This window comes from Pseudophryne corroboree, unplaced genomic scaffold, assembly GCF_028390025.1.
Source record: "Pseudophryne corroboree isolate aPseCor3 unplaced genomic scaffold, aPseCor3.hap2 scaffold_800, whole genome shotgun sequence".
Lineage (NCBI taxonomy): Eukaryota > Metazoa > Chordata > Amphibia > Anura > Myobatrachidae > Pseudophryne > Pseudophryne corroboree.
Window position 1 is genome coordinate 177,277 of NW_026970379.1, and position 19,497 is coordinate 196,773.

The 19,497-nt window shown below is 47.5% G+C and overlaps 1 long non-coding RNA gene across 1 annotated transcript; it reads right to left on the bottom strand.

Annotated features, from left to right (window-relative positions):
- Positions 1-556: 556 nt before the first annotated feature.
- On the bottom strand, positions 557-4,597 carry LOC135041364 (uncharacterized). The gene is made up of 3 exons (XR_010235037.1): positions 4,444-4,597; positions 3,078-3,226; positions 557-746 (listed from the first exon to the last, which is right to left on the bottom strand). It is a non-coding gene; the product is annotated as an uncharacterized LOC135041364 (long non-coding RNA).
- Between the last annotated feature and the right edge of the window lie 14,900 nt (positions 4,598-19,497).

Here is a 19,497-nt window from a genome sequence, read left to right on the forward strand (position 1 = left end):
TATAATGCCCCATTCCCAGCAGTCACCTCTCCAGTCATCACCCAGACACATTCCCCGGTGTTACTGTATAATGTCCCCTTCCCAGCAGTCACCTCTCCAGTCATCACCCAGACACATCCCCCGGTGTTACTGTATAATGTTACATTCCCAGCAGTCACCTCTCCAGTCATCACCCAGACACGTCCCCTGGTGTTACTGTATAATGTCCCATTCCAAGCAGTAACCTCTCCAGGCATCACCCAGACACATCCCCTGGTGCTACTGTATAATGTCCCATTCCCAGCAGTCACCTCTCCAGTCATCACCCAGACACATTCCCCGGTGTTACTGTATAATGCTCCATTCCCGGCAGTCACCTCTCCAGTCATCACCCAGACACGTCCCCTGGTGTTACTGTATAATGTCCCATTCCCAGCAGTCACCTCTCCAGTCATCACCCAGACACATCCCCCGGTGTTACTGTATAATGTCCCCTTCCCAGCAGTCACCTCTCCAGTCATCACCCAGACACATCCCCCGTTGTTACTGTATAATGCCCCATTCCCAGCAGTCACCTCTCCAGTCAGCAGTTGAATGATCTTGTTGGTGAGTTCCAGGATCTTCTTGTCATTGTGTCTCTCATGTGTCAGTGAGTGAGGTGGAGGCACCGTGATTGGGCTCTGGGTTCTACTCAGTCCTCCTGATACACGGGGATGGCTGCTGGGTGTCTCACACCCATTGGATGTCTTCTTCACTATTGTGTAATCCTGTGTAATGGTGGAGACATCAAATATCAATATATACACTCCCAGATCCCATCACCTCCCCAGTCATGTCCCTGTATTATTACTATAGATATAAGTGACGTCACTGTGAAGCTGCAAGATCCCTTAACCTCCTCAGTCGTGTCCCTGTATTATTACTATAGATATAAGTGATGTCACTGTCAGGCTCCAAGACCCCCTCACCTCCCCAGTCATGTCCCTGAATTATTACTAAAGATATAAGTGATGTCACTGTGACACTCCAAGATTCACTCACTTCCCCAGTCATGTCCCTGTTTTATTACTATAGACAAAAGTGACATCACTGTGACGCTCCCAAACCCCTCACCTACGCAGTTATGTCCCTGTATTAATACTATAGATATATGTGACGTCAAAGTGATGCTCCCAGATCCCTTCACCTCCCCAGTCATGTCCTTGTATGATTACTATAGATATAAGGGATGTCACTGTGACACTCCCAGATCACCTCACCTCCCCTGTCATGTCCATGTGTTATTACTATAGATATGTGACATCACTGCGTCACTACCAGATCCCCTTCCCTCCCCAGTCATGTCCCTGTATTTACTATAGATATATGATGCCACTGTGACGATCCCAGATCCCCTCACCTGCCCAGTCACATCACTGTACTATTACTATAGATATAAGTGATGTCATTGTGATGCTCCCAGATCCCCTCACCTCCCCAGTCATGTCCCTGAATTATTGCTAAAGATATAAGTGATGTCACTGTGACACTCCCAGATTCACTCACTTCCCCAGTCATGTCCCTGTTTTATTACTATAGACAAAAGTGACATCACTGTGACGCTCCCAAACCCCTCACCTCCGCAATTATGTCCCTGTATTAATACTATAGATATATGTGACGTCAAAGTGATGCTCCCAGATCCCTTCACCTCCCTAGTCATGTCCTTGTATTATTACTATAGATATAAGTGATGTCACTGTGACACTCCCAGATCACCTCACCTCCCCTGTCACGTCCATGTGTTATTACTATAGATATGTGACATCACTGCGTCGCTACCAGATCCCCTTCCCTCCCCAGTCATGTCCCTGTATTTACTATAGATATGTGATGCCACTGTGACGATTCCAGATCACCTCAACTCCCCAGTCATGCCCCTGTGTTATTGCTATAGATATGTGACATCACTGCGCCGCTCCCAGATCCCCCCACCTCCGTAGTCAAGTCCCTGTATTTACTATAGATATAAGTTACTTATCAGTAACGCTTTAAAATCCTCTCACCTCCCCAGTCATGTCCCTGTATTATTACTATAGATGAGTGACGTCACTATGAATCTCCAAGATCCCATCACCTCCCAAGTCAAGTCCCTGTATTATTACTATAGATATACGTGATGTCACTGTGATGCTCCCAGATCCCCTCACCTCCCCAGTGACATCCCTGTATTATTACTATAGATATGTGACCTCACTGTGATGCTCTGATTCCCTAACATCCCCAGTCATATTCCTGTATTATGACTATAGATATTAGAGATGTCACAGTGACGCACCCAGATCCCCTCACCTCCCCAGTCATGTCCCTGTATTATTACTATAGATATAAGGTCACAGTGATGCTTCCAGATCCTATCACCTCCCCAGTCATGTCCCTGTATTATTACTATAGATATAAGTGATGTCACTGTGACACTCCTAGATCCCCTCACCTCCCCAGTCATGTTCCTGTATTATTACTATAGATATAAGGTCACAGTGATGCTCCCAGATCCCCTCACCTCCCCAGTCATGTCCCTCTATTATTACTATAGATATAAGGCCACAGTGATGCTCCCTGATCCCCTCACCTTCCCAGTCATGTCCCTGTATTATCACTATAGATATAAGGTCACTGTGACACTCCCAGATCCCCTCACCTCCCCAGTTATGTTCCTGTATCATTACTAAAGATATAAGGTCCCTGTGACACTCCCAGTTCCCCTTACCTCTCCAATCATGTCCCTGTATTATTACTATAGATATAAGTGATGTCACAGTGATGCTCCCAGATCCCCTCACCTCCCCAGTCATGTCCCTGTATTATTACTATAGATATAAAGTCACAGTGATGCTCCCAGATCCCCTCACCTCCCCAGTCATGTCCCTGTATTATTACTATAGATATAAGGTCACTTTGATGCTCTCAGATCCACTCAACTCCCCAGTCATATCCCTGTATTATTACTATAGATATAAGGTCACTGTGACGCTCCCAGATCCACTCACCTCCCCAGTCATGTCCCTGTATTATTACTATAGATATAAGGTCACTGAGACGCTCCCAGATCCACTCACCTCCCCAGTCAGTAGGTAGATGATCTCCAGGGTGATATTTATTATCTTTTCAGTCCTGTGACTCCTGTCCTTGTCCATCCTTTGTGAATCAGAGAGAATACAGAACGTGTGATGTGTAATAAAGACTCCGTTCCCCACAGCTGGAGTTCCTTGGAATAAATATAATACATAAAACATATTGCACATGTAACATAGTAAATATAAAATAGAGTGGTCATTAAGTCTCCTATTTGCTCACAGCCACAGAGTCCTGGTCAGTGTCTCCAAGGTTCCGGTGACCCAGCCCCATAAGGCTGTACTGCATAGTGGGACTGATCTAGAATGTAACGCTATTGTGGGTGGAGTCACAATGAGCTGATGTTCGGTACACCGCTCATGTGCAAAACCCGTACGGAGCATGTGCTCTATGTGTCCTGAGTTGTCAGACGAGTATGGCTGCAGCCATGAAGTGGTGTAAGGGTGAGAATTGGTTGTGAAGGGACAGGGTCTCCTGAGGGAAATTTCATGGCCTCATTCATGGAGCTGCGGCGTACAGTCTCCGTGACCTCAGGATTCACAGATCCAGCTGATGGTGTAGCAAAGGTGGCAGAAGACAGGCAAGGAGGTGGCAGAAGACAGGAGGTGGAAAGGCGGCAGGAGACAGGCAGGGAAAAGGTTGCAGGAGACAGGCAGGGGAAAGGTTGCAGGAAACAGGCAGGGGAAAGGTTGCAGGAGACAGGCAAGGAGGTGGCAGGAGACAGGGAGGGGGTGGCAGGAGACAGGGGAAAGGCGGCAGGAGACCGGCCAGGGGGAGCAGGAGACAGGGAAAAGGCGACAGGCAGGGAAAAGGCGGCAGGAGACAGGCAGGTGGGCTGCAGGGTGGAGGTGGCAGGAGACAGGCAGGGGAAAGGCGGCAGGAGACAGACGGGGTAAAGGCAACAGGAGACAGGCAGGGGAAAGGCGGCAGGAGACAGGCAGGGGAAAGGCGGCAGGAGACATTATTTGTTCTCAGGAGATTGAATAATTTCTTAATCATTTGTAATAAAAGTTATATTTTACTCTTTGAAAATATCTAATTATTTCTTCACAAGAGTGCGCCCACAAAGAAGTCTACTTTCTTTCTCTTGTCACTGTGACACTCCCAGGTCCCCCTCACCTCCCCAGTCATGTCCCTGTATTATTACTATAGATATAAGGTCACAGTGATGCTCCCAGATCCCCTCACCTCCCCAGTCATGTCCCTGTATTATTACTATAGATATAAGTGACATCACTGTGACACTCCCAGATCCCCTCACCTCCCCAGTCATGTCCCTGTATTATTACTATAGATATAAGTGATGTCAAAGTGACACTCCCAGATCCCTTTACCTCCCCAGTCATGTACCTTTATTACTATAGATCTAAATGATGTCACTGTGACACTCCCAGGTGTGTGATATACATTTGCTTCATACTGCTTCAATTATCATCTGTTACACATGCCAGGGATATTATGGTCTCTGCTTTAATATATCCGAGAATTTGAGCAATATTTTCAATCCCCACATTGTGCTGTACAGGGGGAGCTGCCTGTGTTGTCATAGTATACAGGGAGAGTGGCCTGTGTTGTCATAGTATACAGGGGGAGCAGCCTGTGTTGTCATAATATACGGGGAAGCATCCTGTGTTATCATAGTATACAGGGGGAGTGACCTGTGTTGTCATAATATACGGGGAAGCATCTTGTGTTGTCATAGTATACAGGAGGAGCGGCCTGTGTAGTCATAATATACAGGGGTAACAACTTGTGTTGTCATAGTATACAGGAGGAGCAGCCTGTGTTGCAATAATGTACAGGGGCAGCATCCTGTGTTGTCATAATACACAGGAGGAGCAGCCTGTGGTGTCCTGTTGTTGTTGTTGTTGTTGTTGTTATAATACGGGAGGATCAGCCTGTGGTGTCCTGTTATTATTATACAGGAGGAGCAGCCTGTGGTGTGCTATTATTAAACAGGGGGAGCGGCCATTGGTGTCCTATTATTATTATTATACAGTAGGAACAGCCTGTAGTGTCCTGGTATTATACAGGAGGAGCAGCCTGTGGTGTCCTGTTGTTGTTGTTGTTGTTGTTATAATACGGGAGGATCAGCCTGTGGTGTCCTGTTATTATTATACAGGAGGAGCAGCCTGTGGTGTGCTATTATTAAACAGGCGGAGCGGCCATTGGTGTCCTATTATTATTATTATTATTATTATTATTATTATTATACAGGGGGAGCAGCCTGTGGTGTCCTGTTATTATACAGTAGGAGCAGCCTATAGTGTCCTGGTATTATACAGGAGGAGCAGACTGTGGTGTCCTGTTATTATTATATAGTGGCAGCATTATTATTATTATTTTCTCATACGTCCTAGAGGATGCTGGGGTCACCATTAGTACCATGGGGTATAGACGGGATCCGCAGGATACATGGGCACTTTAAGACTTTGAAAGGGTGTGAACTGGCTCCTCCCTCTATGCCCCTCCTCCAGACTCCAGTTTTAGAATTGTGCCCAGTGAGACTGGACGCACTACAGGGAGCTCTACTGAGTTTCCCGGAAAAACTTATGTTAGGTTTTTTATTTTCAGGGAGGACTGCTGGCAATAGTCTCCCTGCATCGTGGGACTGAGGTGAGAGAAGCAGGACCTACTTCTGTGAGTTCAATGGCTCTGCTTCTGGCTGACAGGACACCATTAGCTCCTGAGTGTCTGATCACTAGGTACGCCTAGATGCTCGTTCCCAGAGCCGGCCGTCACCCCCCTTACAGAGCCAGAAGTCAGAAGACAGGTGAGTAGAAGAAGATCAGAAGACTTCAGTGACGGCATTCTGAGGTACAGCACAGCGATCGCACGCTGCGCGCCATGCACCCACACACACAGCAGCACTACAGGGTGCGGGAGGGGGGTGCCCTGGGCAGCAGAAAAGCCTCAAAATAAACTGGCAAAAGGGGACATAAGTGCCTAGGCACTGTCCTAACCCCCGCCAGTATAAATATATATTTAAAAAAAGCGGGACTGAACCGCGCCATTAAGGGGTGGAGCTTTGTCCTCACAGCTCGCTCAGCGCCATTTTCCGCTACACAGGCTGCAGAGACGCTGGTCCTTCCTCACACTTCTGAATAAGTATCAGGGTGCAAAACGGTGGGGGGGGGGTGGCACAGAAATATTGGTGCAATATATGTGTATATATATATATATATATATATATATATATATATTTAATATAAAGCGCTGCAGGTCTGGGCATTCTTTAGTGTTTCAGAACCAGTGATTTGGCGCTGGGTTGTGAGCTGGCAAATCTCTGTGTCTCTCTGACAGACTCTACTGTGGGTCTGTCCCCTATATGTCCGGTGTGTCTGAGGGTGTTTGGTGCACGTGCGTCGACATGTCTGAGGCTGAAGGCTCTTCCCTGGAGGAGGCTGTATTAGGGACAAAAACGGCTGCGGGGGTGACCCTGTCGGCACCGCCGACTCCTGATTGGGTAAATGTGTTCCTCTTATTAGTAAGAGGCTAGATAAGTCTGAGTCTCAGACCCAGGCATGGAAGAAATCTGTGGGGGATATGTTATTCCAAAGTCAGGTCTCCTCAGGGTCACAAAAACGTACGTTGGCCCAGTTGGCAGACACTGATACCGACACGGACACTGATTCCAGTGTTGACTATAGCGATTCCAGGTTAGACCCAAAATTGGCAAAAAGCATTCAGTACATGATTGTGGTGGTTAAAGATGTATTACATATCACGGAGGACCCGGCTGTCCCTGATAAAAGGGTCTGTATGTATAAACAAAGGAAACCTGAGATATCGTTTCATCCCTCTCATGAACTGAACACGCTATTTGAAAATGTTTGGGAAGGTCCTGACAAAAAGTTTCAGATTCCCAAAAGAATTATGGCAGCTTATCCGTTTCCCTCGACGGATAGGGAAAAGTGGGAGTCACCCCCCACTGTGGACAAGGCCTTGTCTCATTTGTCTGAAAAGGTGGCTCTCCCGTCACCTGACACGGCGGCCCTTAAGGATCCTGCGGATCGTAAACAAGAAACTACGTTGAAGTCCATTTATGTGACCGCGGGTACACTACTCCGACCTGTCATTGCGTCTGCGTGGGTAAGTAGTGCTATCGAAAAGTGGGCAGATAACTTGTCATCTGATATAGATACCCTAGATAGGGATAGTATCCTCTTGACACTGGGTTATATCAAGGACGCTGCAGCATACCTTAAGGAAGCTGCGAGAGATATTGGTCTTTTGGGATCAAAGGCCAATGCCATGGCTGTCTCAGCTAGGCGTGCGTTGTGGATTCACCAATGGAATGCTGATGCTGACTCCAAGAAAAGTATGGAATCTCTACCATATAAAAGTAAGGCCTTATTTGGAGACGGCCTTGATGATTTGGTGTCTAGGCTACCGTGTGTAAGTCATTCTTTTTACCTTATGTTCCTCCACAACAAAAAAAACATACCATTATCAGATGCAGTCCTTTCGGCCCAATAAATTCAGAAATGGCCGAGGTTCTTCCTTCTTCCTTCCTTGCTACTAGAGGAAGGGGAAGAGGTAAACGATCTCCAGCCTTGTCAGGCTCCCAGGAGCAGAAGTCCTCCCAGGCTTCTGCCAATTCCACCGCATCACGTTGGGGCTTCTATGCGGGAGTCCGCACTGGTGGGGGCCCATCTCAAACTCTTAAGTCAGTTTTGGGTTCGTTCGAACCTAGACCCTTGGATTTTACAAATAGTATCCCAAGGGTACAAGCTGGAGTTTCAAGACGTCCCCCCTCGCCGTTTTTTCAAATCGGCCATACCAGCTTTTCTTCCGGACAGGGAGGTAATTTGTGACGCAATACAAAAGCCGGACTGCTCGGTCAGACCAATCCTATAACATGAAATCTCTGAATTTCTACCTAATGAGATTCAAATTCAAGATGGAGTCTCACCGAGCAGTGATCTCCAGCCTGGAGGAAGGGGATTTTATGGTGTCGGTGGACATAAAAGATGCCTACTTACATGTTCCCATTTATCCTCCACACCAGGCTTACCTGAGATTTGCAATTCAGGATTGTCATTACCAATTTCAAATGTTGCCGTTTGGTCCATCCACGGCTCCGAGGATTTTCACCAAATTAATGGCGGAGATGATGGTTCTCCTTCGCAAGCAAGGAGTCACAATTATCCCATACTTGAACGATCTCCTGATAAAGGCGAGATCCAAGGACCAGTTGGTCCGGAACGTTGCACTCTCCATGACAGTTCTTCAACAACATGGTTGGCTCCTAAACTTGCCAAAATCACAGTTGATTCCGACGACGCGGTTGTCATTTTTGGGAATGATATTGGACACAGAGCTACAGAGAGTCTTTCTTCCTGTGGAAAAGGCTCTGGAACTTCAGAGTCTGGTCAAACAAATTCTGAAACCACCAAGAGTGTCAATCCATCAATGCATTCGGTTGTGGCCTACGAGGCCATTCAGTTTGGCAGGTTACATGCTAGAGTGTTCCAGCGCGACCTCTTGAACAAGTGGTCCGGGTCCCATCTACACATAAACCAGAAGATAATCCTGTCTTCCAAGACGAGGGTATCACTCCTGTGGTGGCTGCACAGCTCTCACCTCCTAGAGAGGCACAGGTTCGGGATACAGGACTGGATCCTAGTGACCACGGATGCAAGCCTCCGAGGCTGGGGGGCAGTCACCATGGGAGAAAACTTCCAAGGAAGATGGTCAAGTCAGGAAACTTGTCTCCACATAAATGTTCTGGAGCTAAGGGAAATTTACAACGGCCTCCTACAAGTGGAACATCTTCTTCGAGATCTACCTGTACTGATCCAGTCGGACAATGTAACAGCAGTAGCGTACATAAACCGTCAGGGCGGAACGAAAAGCAGAGCGGCGATAGCAGAAGCCACAAGGATTTTTCGCTGGGCGGAAAAGCATACAAGCGCTCTGTCAGCAATCTTCATTCCAGGAGTGGACATCTGGGAAGCAGACTTCCTCAGCAGACACGATCTCCATCCAGGAGAGTGGGGCCTCCACCAAGAAGTCTTCGCAGAGGTGACAGGTCATTGGGGAACTCCTCAAGTAGACATGATGGCTTCTTGTCTCAACAAGAAGCTTCAGAGATATTGTTCCATGTCAAGGGACCCTCAAGCGATTGCAGTGGATGCTCTCGTGACACCGTGGGTGTTTCAGTCGTTGTATGTATTGCCTTCACTTCCTCTCATTCCAAAAGTTCTAAAGATCATAAGAAGAACAAAGATCCGAGCGATCCTCATAGTTCCAGACTGGCCAAGGAGGGCTTGGTATCCAGATCTTCAGGACTTACTCATCGGAGATCCCTGGCCTCTGTGCGTGTATTAGGACTTACCGCGGCTACGTTTGACGGCGTGGCAGTTGAACGCAAAATCCTAGCACGTAAGGTTATTCTCAGTAAAGTCATTCCCACACTTATTCAGGCCAGAAAAGGGGTAACGTCTATACATTACCACCATATTTCGAGAAAATATGTGTCTTGGTGTGTATCCAAGAAGGCTTCTACGGAAGAGTTTCAGCTAGGAAGGTTTCCCTATTTTCTACAAGCAGGTGAATGCGGGCCTAAAATTGGGCTCAATCAAGGTTCAGATTTCAGCCTTATCGATTTTCTTTCAGAAACAATTGGCCTCCCTTCCAGAAGTTCAGACTTTCCTGAAGGGCGTATTGCACATCCAACCTCCATTGGCACCATGGGATCTTAATGTGGTGTTGCAGTTCCTTCAATCACATTGGTTTGAACCTTTATGGAAGGTAGTGTTGAAATTCCTCACTTGGAAAGTGGTCATCCTGTTGGCCTTGGCATCTGCAAGGTGGGTGTCTGAGTTGGCGGCCTTGTCTCACAAGAGCCCTTATTTGATCTTCCATGAAGATAGAGCTGAATTGAGGGCACGTCAGCAATTTTTACCAAAGGTCGTTTCCTCTTTCCACATAACCAACCTATCATGGTACCTGTGGCTACTGATGCCTTCGTTGATTCAAAATCTCTGGATGTGGTCAGAGCTTTAAAGATTTATGTCACTAGAACTGCTCACTTCAGAAAAACAGAAGCTCTATTTGTCCTGTATGCTCCCAACAAGGTTGGATGTCCTGCTTTCAAGCAGACCATTGCGCGCTGTATCTGTAACACGATTCAGCAGGCCCATTCCACTGCTGGATTGCCATAACCGGAATCAGTGAAGGCCCATTCCACTAGGAAGGTGGGCTCATCCTGGGTGGCTGCCCGGGGGGTCTCGTCATTGCAACTTTGCCGAGCAGCTACTTGGTCGGGGCCAAACACTTTTGCACAGTTCTATAAGTTTGACACCTTGGCCGATGGAGACCTTAAGTTTGGTCAATCGGTGCTGCAGAGTCGTCCGCACTCTCCCATCTGTTCTAGAGCTTTGGTATAATCCCATGGTTCTAATGGTGACCCCAGCATCCTCTAGGACGTATGAGAAAATAGGATTACTTACCGGTAAATCCTTTTCTCTTAGTCCGTGGAGGATGCTTGGCGCCCGTCCCAGTGTGTACTGTATCTGCAGTTAATAGTTATGGTTACACATATGCTGTGTTACGTTTCTTAAGGGCGGAACCTGGATTGCACATCCTATTACTAAAGATATCAAGAGGTGCTATCATGCTGAGGCTTCTACTACTATGCTGGGGGAAGAGAGATGCAGATGCACACTCTTAGCACTAAGAACACTGATAATAAAAATAATTTAAATAAACCCTCACAATTAACATGGGTGATCATTCCGAGTTGTTCGCTCACAAGCTGCTTTTAGCAGCTTTGCACAAGCTAAGCCGCCGCCTACTGGGAGTGAATCTTAGCATAGTAGAATTGTGAACGAAAGATTCTCAAAATTGCGAATAGACACTTCTCAGCAGTTTCTGAGTAGCTCCAGACTTACTCGGCATCTGCGATCAGTTCAGTGCTTGTCGTTCCTGGTTTGACGTCACAAACACACCCAGCGTTCGCCCAGACACTTCTCCGTTTCTCCAGCCACTCCAGCGTTTTTCCCAGAAACGGTAGCGTTTTTCCGCACACACCCATAAAACGGCCTGTTTCCGCCCAGAAACACCCACTTCCTGTCAATCACACTCCAATCACCAGAACTAAGAAAATACCTCGTAATACCGTGAGTAAAATACCAAACTTCTTAGCAAATTTACTTTTCGCAGTCGCAGTGCGGACATTGCGCATGCGCACTAAGCGGAAAATCGCTGCGATGCGAAGAAATTTACAGAGCGAACAACTCGGAATGACCACCATGGAGTATAATTGAAGTTCTTAGCACACATTTGCGCAAATATGCGGGCCCATGTACCGCGGCCAGGTGACTTCATCACATTGGTCCCTAACATCCCTAATATTATCACATTCTATAAATTTATACAGGACTTACCTCTAAATAGGGCCTTATCAATGTGTGATCTGAGATGCAGGAACCCAGCCAATTAAAACACCTGAGGGTGAATGAGAGGAGTGCCAATCCAGAGGAAGGAAGCCGGCCTACCAGTGTACAATATATACACAAATATAGTGGAAAAAAGGGGGGAACCTGGATTGCACATCCTATCAATAAAGTGTGCCTCTGCATCTCTCTTCCCCCAGCATAGTGTTACGTTTCTTGTCAGCCTGTTGCTGCAATTGTTCATGCCGTTGGCCTGTGTTCTGTTGAATGCCATGTTCTGCGGTATGGTTGCGATGTGAGCTGGTATGGATCTCACCTTAGTTTAACAATAAATCCTTTCTTCGAAATGTCCGTCTCCCTGGGCACAGTTCCTATAATGGGAGTCTGGAGGAGGGGCACAGAGGGAGGAGCCAGTTCACACCCTTTCAAAGTCTTAAAGTGCCCAAATCTCCTGCGGATCCCGTCTATACCCCATGGTTCTAATGATGACCCCAGCATCCTCTACGAACTAAGAGAAAAGGATTTACCTGTAGGTATTAAAATCCTATTATACAGGGGGAGTAGCCTGTGGTGTGCAGTTGTTGTTGTTGTTGTTGTTGTTGTTGTTATTATTTTTATACAGGGGATCAGCCTGTGGCATCCTGTTATTATTATTATTATTATTATTATTATAATACAGGAGGAGCAGCCTATGTTGTCCTATTATTAATATTATAAAGAAGGAGTAGCTAGTGGTGTCCACTTATTATTATTATTATTATTATTATTATGCAGGAGCAGCAGCCTGTGGTGTCCTGTCATTATTATTATACAGGGGAAGCAGGCTGTGTTGTCCTGTTGTTATTATTATACAGAAGGTAGTAGCCTGTTGTGTTCTATTATTATTATTTTTTTGCAGAGGGAGCAGCCTGTGGTGTAATTTTATTATAACTATAAAGTGAGAGCTGAATGGGGTGTCCTGTTGTTATTATTATAATACGGGGGGAGCAGGTTTTTGTGTATGGTTATTATTATACAGGGACAGCAGCTTGTGGTGTCTTATTATTATTATTATTATTATACATTTGGAGTGGTGGTGATGTCACATTGATTTCACTTATATCTATAGTAATAATACAGGGACATGACTGGGGAGGTGAGGGGGATCTGGGAGCGTCTCAGTGACATCACATATCTATAATAATAATACAGGAATATGACTGGGAGGTGAGGGGATCTGAGAATGTCACAGTGACATCAATTACATCTATAGTAATAATACAGGGACATGACTGGGGGTGAGGGTGATCTGGGAGCGTCACAGTGACATCACTTATATCTATAGTGATAATACAGGGATGTGACTGGGGAGGTGAGGGGATCTGGGAGCTTCACAGTGACGCCACTTATATCTATAGTAATAATACAAGGACACGACTGTGGAGGTGAGGAGGTCTGGGAGAGACACAGTGACATCACTTATATCTATAGTGATAATACAGGGACATGACTGGGAAGGTGAGTACATCTGGGAATGTCACAGTGACATCAATTACATCTATAGTAATAATACAGGGACATGACTGGGGAGGTGAGGGGGATCTGGGAGCATCTCAGTGACATCACTTATATCTATAGTAATAATACAGGGACATGACTGGGAGGTGAGGGGATCTGAGAATGTCACAGTGACATCAATTACATCTATAGTAATAATACAGGGACATGACTGGGTGTGAGGGTGATCTGGGAGCATCACATTTACATCACTTTTAACTATAGTGATAATACAGGGATGTGACTGGGGAGGTGAGGGGATCTGGGAGCTTCACAGTGACGCCACTTATATCTATAGTAATAATACAGGGACATGACTGCGGAGGTGAGGGGATCTGGGAATGTCACTATGACATTACTTATATCTATAATAATAATACAGGGACATGACTGGGGAGGTGAGGAGATCTGGGAGTATTTACAGTGATATTGATGTCTCCCCCATTTAGCAGGATTACACCATAGTGAAGAAGACATTCAGTGAGCATGAGACCCCCAGCAACCATCCTCGTGTTGCAGGTGGACTAAGCAGGACCTAGAGCCCCATCACAGTGCCTCCACCTCACTTACTGACTCACTGATACATAAGAGACACAATGACCAGAAGATCCTGAAACTCACCAACAAGATCATTCAGCTGCTGACTGGAGAGGTGACTGCTGGGTATGGGGCATTATACAGTAACACCAGGGGTTGTGTCTGGGTGATGACTGGAGAGGTGACTGCTGGGAATGGGGCATTATACAGTAACACCAGGGGGACGTGTCTGGGTGATGACTGGAGAGGTGACTGCTGGGAATGGGGCATTATACAGTAACACCAGGGGATGTGTCTGGGTGATGACTGGAGAGGTGACTGCTGGGAATGGGACATTATACAGTAACACAGGTGGAGGTGTCTGGGTGATGACTGTATCACTGTGTGTGTCGGGTTCCTATAAGGTGTCAGGATGTCACTGTCTATGTCTCCATGCAGGAGGGGGAGTATATAGAGGAACACAGGGGTCTGTACAAGGACGTGATGATGGAGAATCACCGGCCCCTCACATCACTGGGTAAGAGGAGATTGTCATGTATTGTACAGGGGAGAGCAGGTATGGGGGCCCCTATATACTCACATCACCTGATAATCACATATATACACTGTACTCAGTCACTGTGTGTCTCCTACAGATGGGCCCAGTAACAGAGATACCCCAGAGAGATGTCCCCGTCCTCTGTATTCCCAGGATTGTACAGAGGAGAATCACAGGACCCCACAGGAGGATCAGGTAGGTGGGATTTAGGGTCTCACCAATATACCAAAGTCACTGTCACTATATGATCTGTAGAGGAGCTGTGTGTCTTATACACTGATATTATACTGTTTCACCTCAGTTTAATCTGTTTGCAAATGTCATTATAGTACATGACTGATATGAAGGCAGAAGATATAGAGGGAGAAGAAGAGACGTATGTGACTGATATAAAGGAAGAAGATATAGAGGGAGAAGAAGAGACGTATGTGACTGATATAAAGGCAGAAGATACAGAGGGAGAAGAAGAGACGTATGTGACTGATATGAAGACAGAAGATATAGAGTTAGAAGAAGAGACGTATGTGACTGATATAAAGGCAGAAGATATAAAGGGAGAAGAAGAGATGTATGTGACTGATATGAAGGCAGAAGATACAGAGGGAGAAGAAGAGACGTATGTGACTGATATAAAGGCAGAAGATATAGAGGGAGAATAAGAGACGTATGTGACTGATATGAAGGCAGAAGATACAGAGGGAGAAGAAGAGACGTATGTGACTGATATAAAGGCAGAAGATATAGAGGGAGAAGAAGAGACGTATGTGAGGGGTGATCAGCAGTGTAAGGAGGAGGAGATCCCTACAGATATCACCACAGGTGAGTAATAAACACTTATTACAGAAAAGAGTCACATATTCTCCTTGCTCAGTCACTACAGCAATCTCTTATCCTACAGCTTCCTCTGTCAGTACAAACTAATGAGGAAAATGTATTTTCCCAGTGGTGGAGTCAGGAGCCATCAGCCCCTATTATACTCCTGCTCTCCTCTCACATCATGTCACTGTGTGTTACCAGCCCAGAAATCTGACCAGTCTCCTCCCCACACTCTCTGGTGTATCTCATACATCAGGAGACATCAGCCCCTACTGTACTCCTGCTCTCCCCCTCACATCATGTCACTGTGTGTTACCAGCCCAGAGATCTGACCAGTCTCCTCCCCACACTCTCTGGTGTATCTCATACATCAGGAGCCATCAGCCTCTATTATACTCCTGCTCTCCCCCTCACATCATGTCACTGTGTGTTACCAGCCCAGAGATCTGACCAGTCTCCTCCCCACACTCCCTGGTGTATCTCATACATCAGGAGCCATCAGCCCCTATTATACTCCTGCTCTCCTCTCGCATCATGTCACTGTGTGGTACCAGCCCAGAGATCCGACCAGTCTCCTCCCCACACTCTCTGGTGTATCTCATACATCAGGAGCCATCAGCTCCTATTATACTCCTGCTCTCCCCCTCACATCATGTCACTGTGTGTTACCAGCCCAGAGATCTGACCAGTCTCCTCCCCACACTCTCTGGTGTATCTCATACATCGGGAGCCATCAGCCCCTATTATACTCCTGCTCTCCCCCTCACATCATGTCACTGTGTGTTACCAGCCCAGAGATATGACCAGTCTCCTCCCCACACTCTCTGGTGTATCTCATACATCAGGAGCAATCAGCCCCTATTATACTCCTGCTCTCCCCCTCACATCATGTCACTGTGTGTTACCAGCCCTAATATCTGACCAGTCTCCTCCCCACACTCTCTGGGGTATCTCATACATCAGGAGCCATCAGCCCCTATTATACTGCTGCTCACCCCCTCACATCATGTCACTGTGTGTTACCAGCCCAGAGATCTGACCAGTCTCCTCCCCACACTCTCTGGTGTATCTCATACATCAGGAGCCATCAGCCCCTATTATACTCATGCTCTCCCCCTCACATCATGTCACTGTGTGTTACTAGCCCAGAGATCTGACCAGTCTCCTCCCCACACTCTCTGGTGTATCTCATACATCAGGAGCCATCAGCCCCTATTATACTCCTGCTCTCCTCTCGCATCATGTCACTGTGTGGTACCAGCCCAGAGATCTGACCAGTCTCCTCCCCACACTCTCTGGTGTATCTCATACATCAGGAGCCATCAGCCCCTATTATACTCCTGCTCTCCCCCTCACATCATGTCACTGTGTGTTACCAGCCCAGAGATATGACCAGTCTCCTCCCCACACTCTCTGGTGTATCTCATACATCAGGAGCCATCAGCCCCTATTATACTCCTGCTCTCCTCTCGCATCATGTCACTGTGTGGTACCAGCCCAGAGATCTGACCAGTCTCCTCCCCACACTCTCTGGTGTATCTCATACATCAGGAGCCATCAGCCCCTATTATACTCCTGCTCTCCCCCTCACATCATGTCACTGTGTGTTACTAGCCCTAATATCTGACCAGTCTCCTCCCCACACTCTCTGGGGTATCTCATACATCAGGAGCCATCAGCCCCTATTATACTGCTGCTCACCCCCTCACATCATGTCACTGTGTGTTACCAGCCCAGAGATCTGACCAGTCTCCTCCCCACACTCTCTGGTGTATCTCATACATCAGGAGCCATCAGCCCCTATTATACTCATGCTCTCCCCCTCACATCATGTCACTGTGTGTTACTAGCCCAGAGATCTGACCAGTCTCCTCCCCACACTCTCTGGTGTATCTCATACATCAGGAGCCATCAGCCCCTATTATACTCCTGCTCTCCTCTCGCATCATGTCACTGTGTGGTACCAGCCCAGAGATCTGACCAGTCTCCTCCCCACACTCTCTGGTGTATCTCATACATCAGGAGCCATCAGCCCCTATTATACTCCTGCTCTCCCCCTCACATCATGTCACTGTGTGTTACCAGCCCAGAGATATGACCAGTCTCCTCCCCACACTCTCTGGTGTATCTCATACATCAGGAGCCATCAGCCCCTATTATACTCCTGCTCTCCCCCTCACATCATGTCACTGTGTGTTACCAGCCCAAAGATCTGACCAGTCTCCTCCCCACACGCTCTGGTGTATCTCATACATCAGGAGACATCAGCCCCTATTATACTCCTGCTCTCCTCCTCACATCATGTCACTGTGTGTCACCAGCCCAGAGATCTGACCAGTGTACTCCCCACACTCTCTGGTGTATCTTGTACATCAGAAGCCATCAGCCCCTATTATACTCCTGCTCTTCCCCTCACATCATGTCACTGTGTGTTACCAGCCCAGAGTTCTGAGCAGTCTACTCCCCACACTCTCTGGTGTATCTCGTACATCAGGAGACATCAGCCCCTATTATACTCCTGCTCTCCTCCCTACATCATGTCACTGTGTGTTACCAGCCCAGAGATCTGACCAGTCTCCTCCCCACACTCTCTGGTGTATCTCATACATCAGGAGACATCAGCCCCTATTATACTCCTGCTCTCCCCCTCACATCATGTCACTGTGTTACCAGCCCAGATATCTGACCAGTCTCCTCCCCACACTCTCTGGTGTATCTCATACATCAGGAGCCATCAGCCCCTATTATACTCCTGCTCTCCCCCTCACATCATGTCACTGTGTGTTACCAGCCCAGAGATCTGACCAGTCTCCTCCCCACACGCTCTGGTGTATCTCATACATCAGGAGACATCAGCCCCTATTATACTCCTGCTCTCCCCCTCACATCATGTCACTGTGTTACCAGCCCAGATATCTGACCAGTCTCCTCCCCACACTCTCTGGTGTATCTCATACATCAGGAGCCATCAGCCCCTATTATACTCCTGCTCTCCCCTCACATCATGTCACTGTGTGTTACCAGCCCAGAGATCTGTCCAGTCTCCTCTCCACACTCTCTGGTGTATCTCATACATCAGGAGCCATCAGCCCCTATTATACTCCTGCTCTCCCCCTCACATCATGTCACTGTGTGTTACTAGCCCAGAGATCTGACCAGTCTCCTCCCCACACTCTCTGGTGTATCTCATACATCAGGAGACATCAGCCCCTATTATACTCCTGCTCTCCCCCTCACATCATGTCACTGTGTGTTACCAGCCCAGAGATCTGACCAGTCTCCTCCCCACACTCTCTGGTGTATCTCATACATCAGGAGACATCAGCCCCTATTATACTCCTGCTCTCCCCCTCACATCATGTCACTGTGTGTTACCAGCCCAGAGATCTGACCAGTCTCCTCTCCACACTCTCTGGTGTATCTCATACATCAGGAGCCATCAGCCCCTATTATACTCCTGCTCTCCCCCTCACATCATGTCACTGTGTGTTACCAACCCAGAGATCTGGCCAGTCTCCTCCTCACACTCTCTGGTGTATCTCGTACATCAGGAGCCATCAGCCCCTATTATACTCCTGCTCTCCCCCTCACATCATGTCACTGTGTGTTACCAGCCCAGAGATCTGACCAGTCTCCTCCCCACACTCTCTGGTGTATCTCATACATCAGGAGACATCAGCCCCTATTATACTCCTGCTCTCCTCCTCACATCATGTCACTGTGTGTTACCAGCCCAGAGATCTGACCAGTCTCCTCCCCACACTCTCTGGTGTATCTCATACATCAGGAGCCATCAGCCCCTATTATACTCCTGCTCTCCCCCTCACATCATGTCACTGTGTGTTACCAGCCCAGAGATCTGGCCAGTCTCCTCCTCACACTCTCTGGTGTATCTCGTACATCAGGAGCCATCAGCCCCTATTATACTCCTGCTCTCCACCTCACATCATGTCACTGTGTGTTACCAGCCCAGAGATCTGACCAGTCTCCTCCCCACACTCTCTGGTGTATCTCATACATCAGGAGCAATCAGCCCCTATTATACTCCTGCTCTCCCCCTCACATCATGTCACTGTGTGTTACCAGCCCTAATATCTGACCAGTCTCCTCCCCACACTCTCTGGGGTATCTCATACATCAGGAGCCATCAGCCCCTATTATACTGCTGCTCACCCCCTCACATCATGTCACTGTGTGTTACCAGCCCAGAGATCTGACCAGTCTCCTCCCCACACTCTCTGGTGTATCTCATACATCAGGAGCCATCAGCCCCTATTATACTCATGCTCTCCCCCTCACATCATGTCACTGTGTGTTACTAGCCCAGAGATCTGACCAGTCTCCTCCCCACACTCTCTGGTGTATCTCATACATCAGGAGCCATCAGCCTCTATTATACTCCTGCTCTCCTCCTCACATCATGTCACTGTGTGTTACCAGCCCAGAGATCTGACCAGTCTCCTCCCCACACTCTCTGGTGTATCTCATACATCAGGAGCCATCAGCCCCTATTATACTCATGCTCTCCCCCTCACATCATGTCACTGTGTGTTACTAGCCCAGAGATCTGACCAG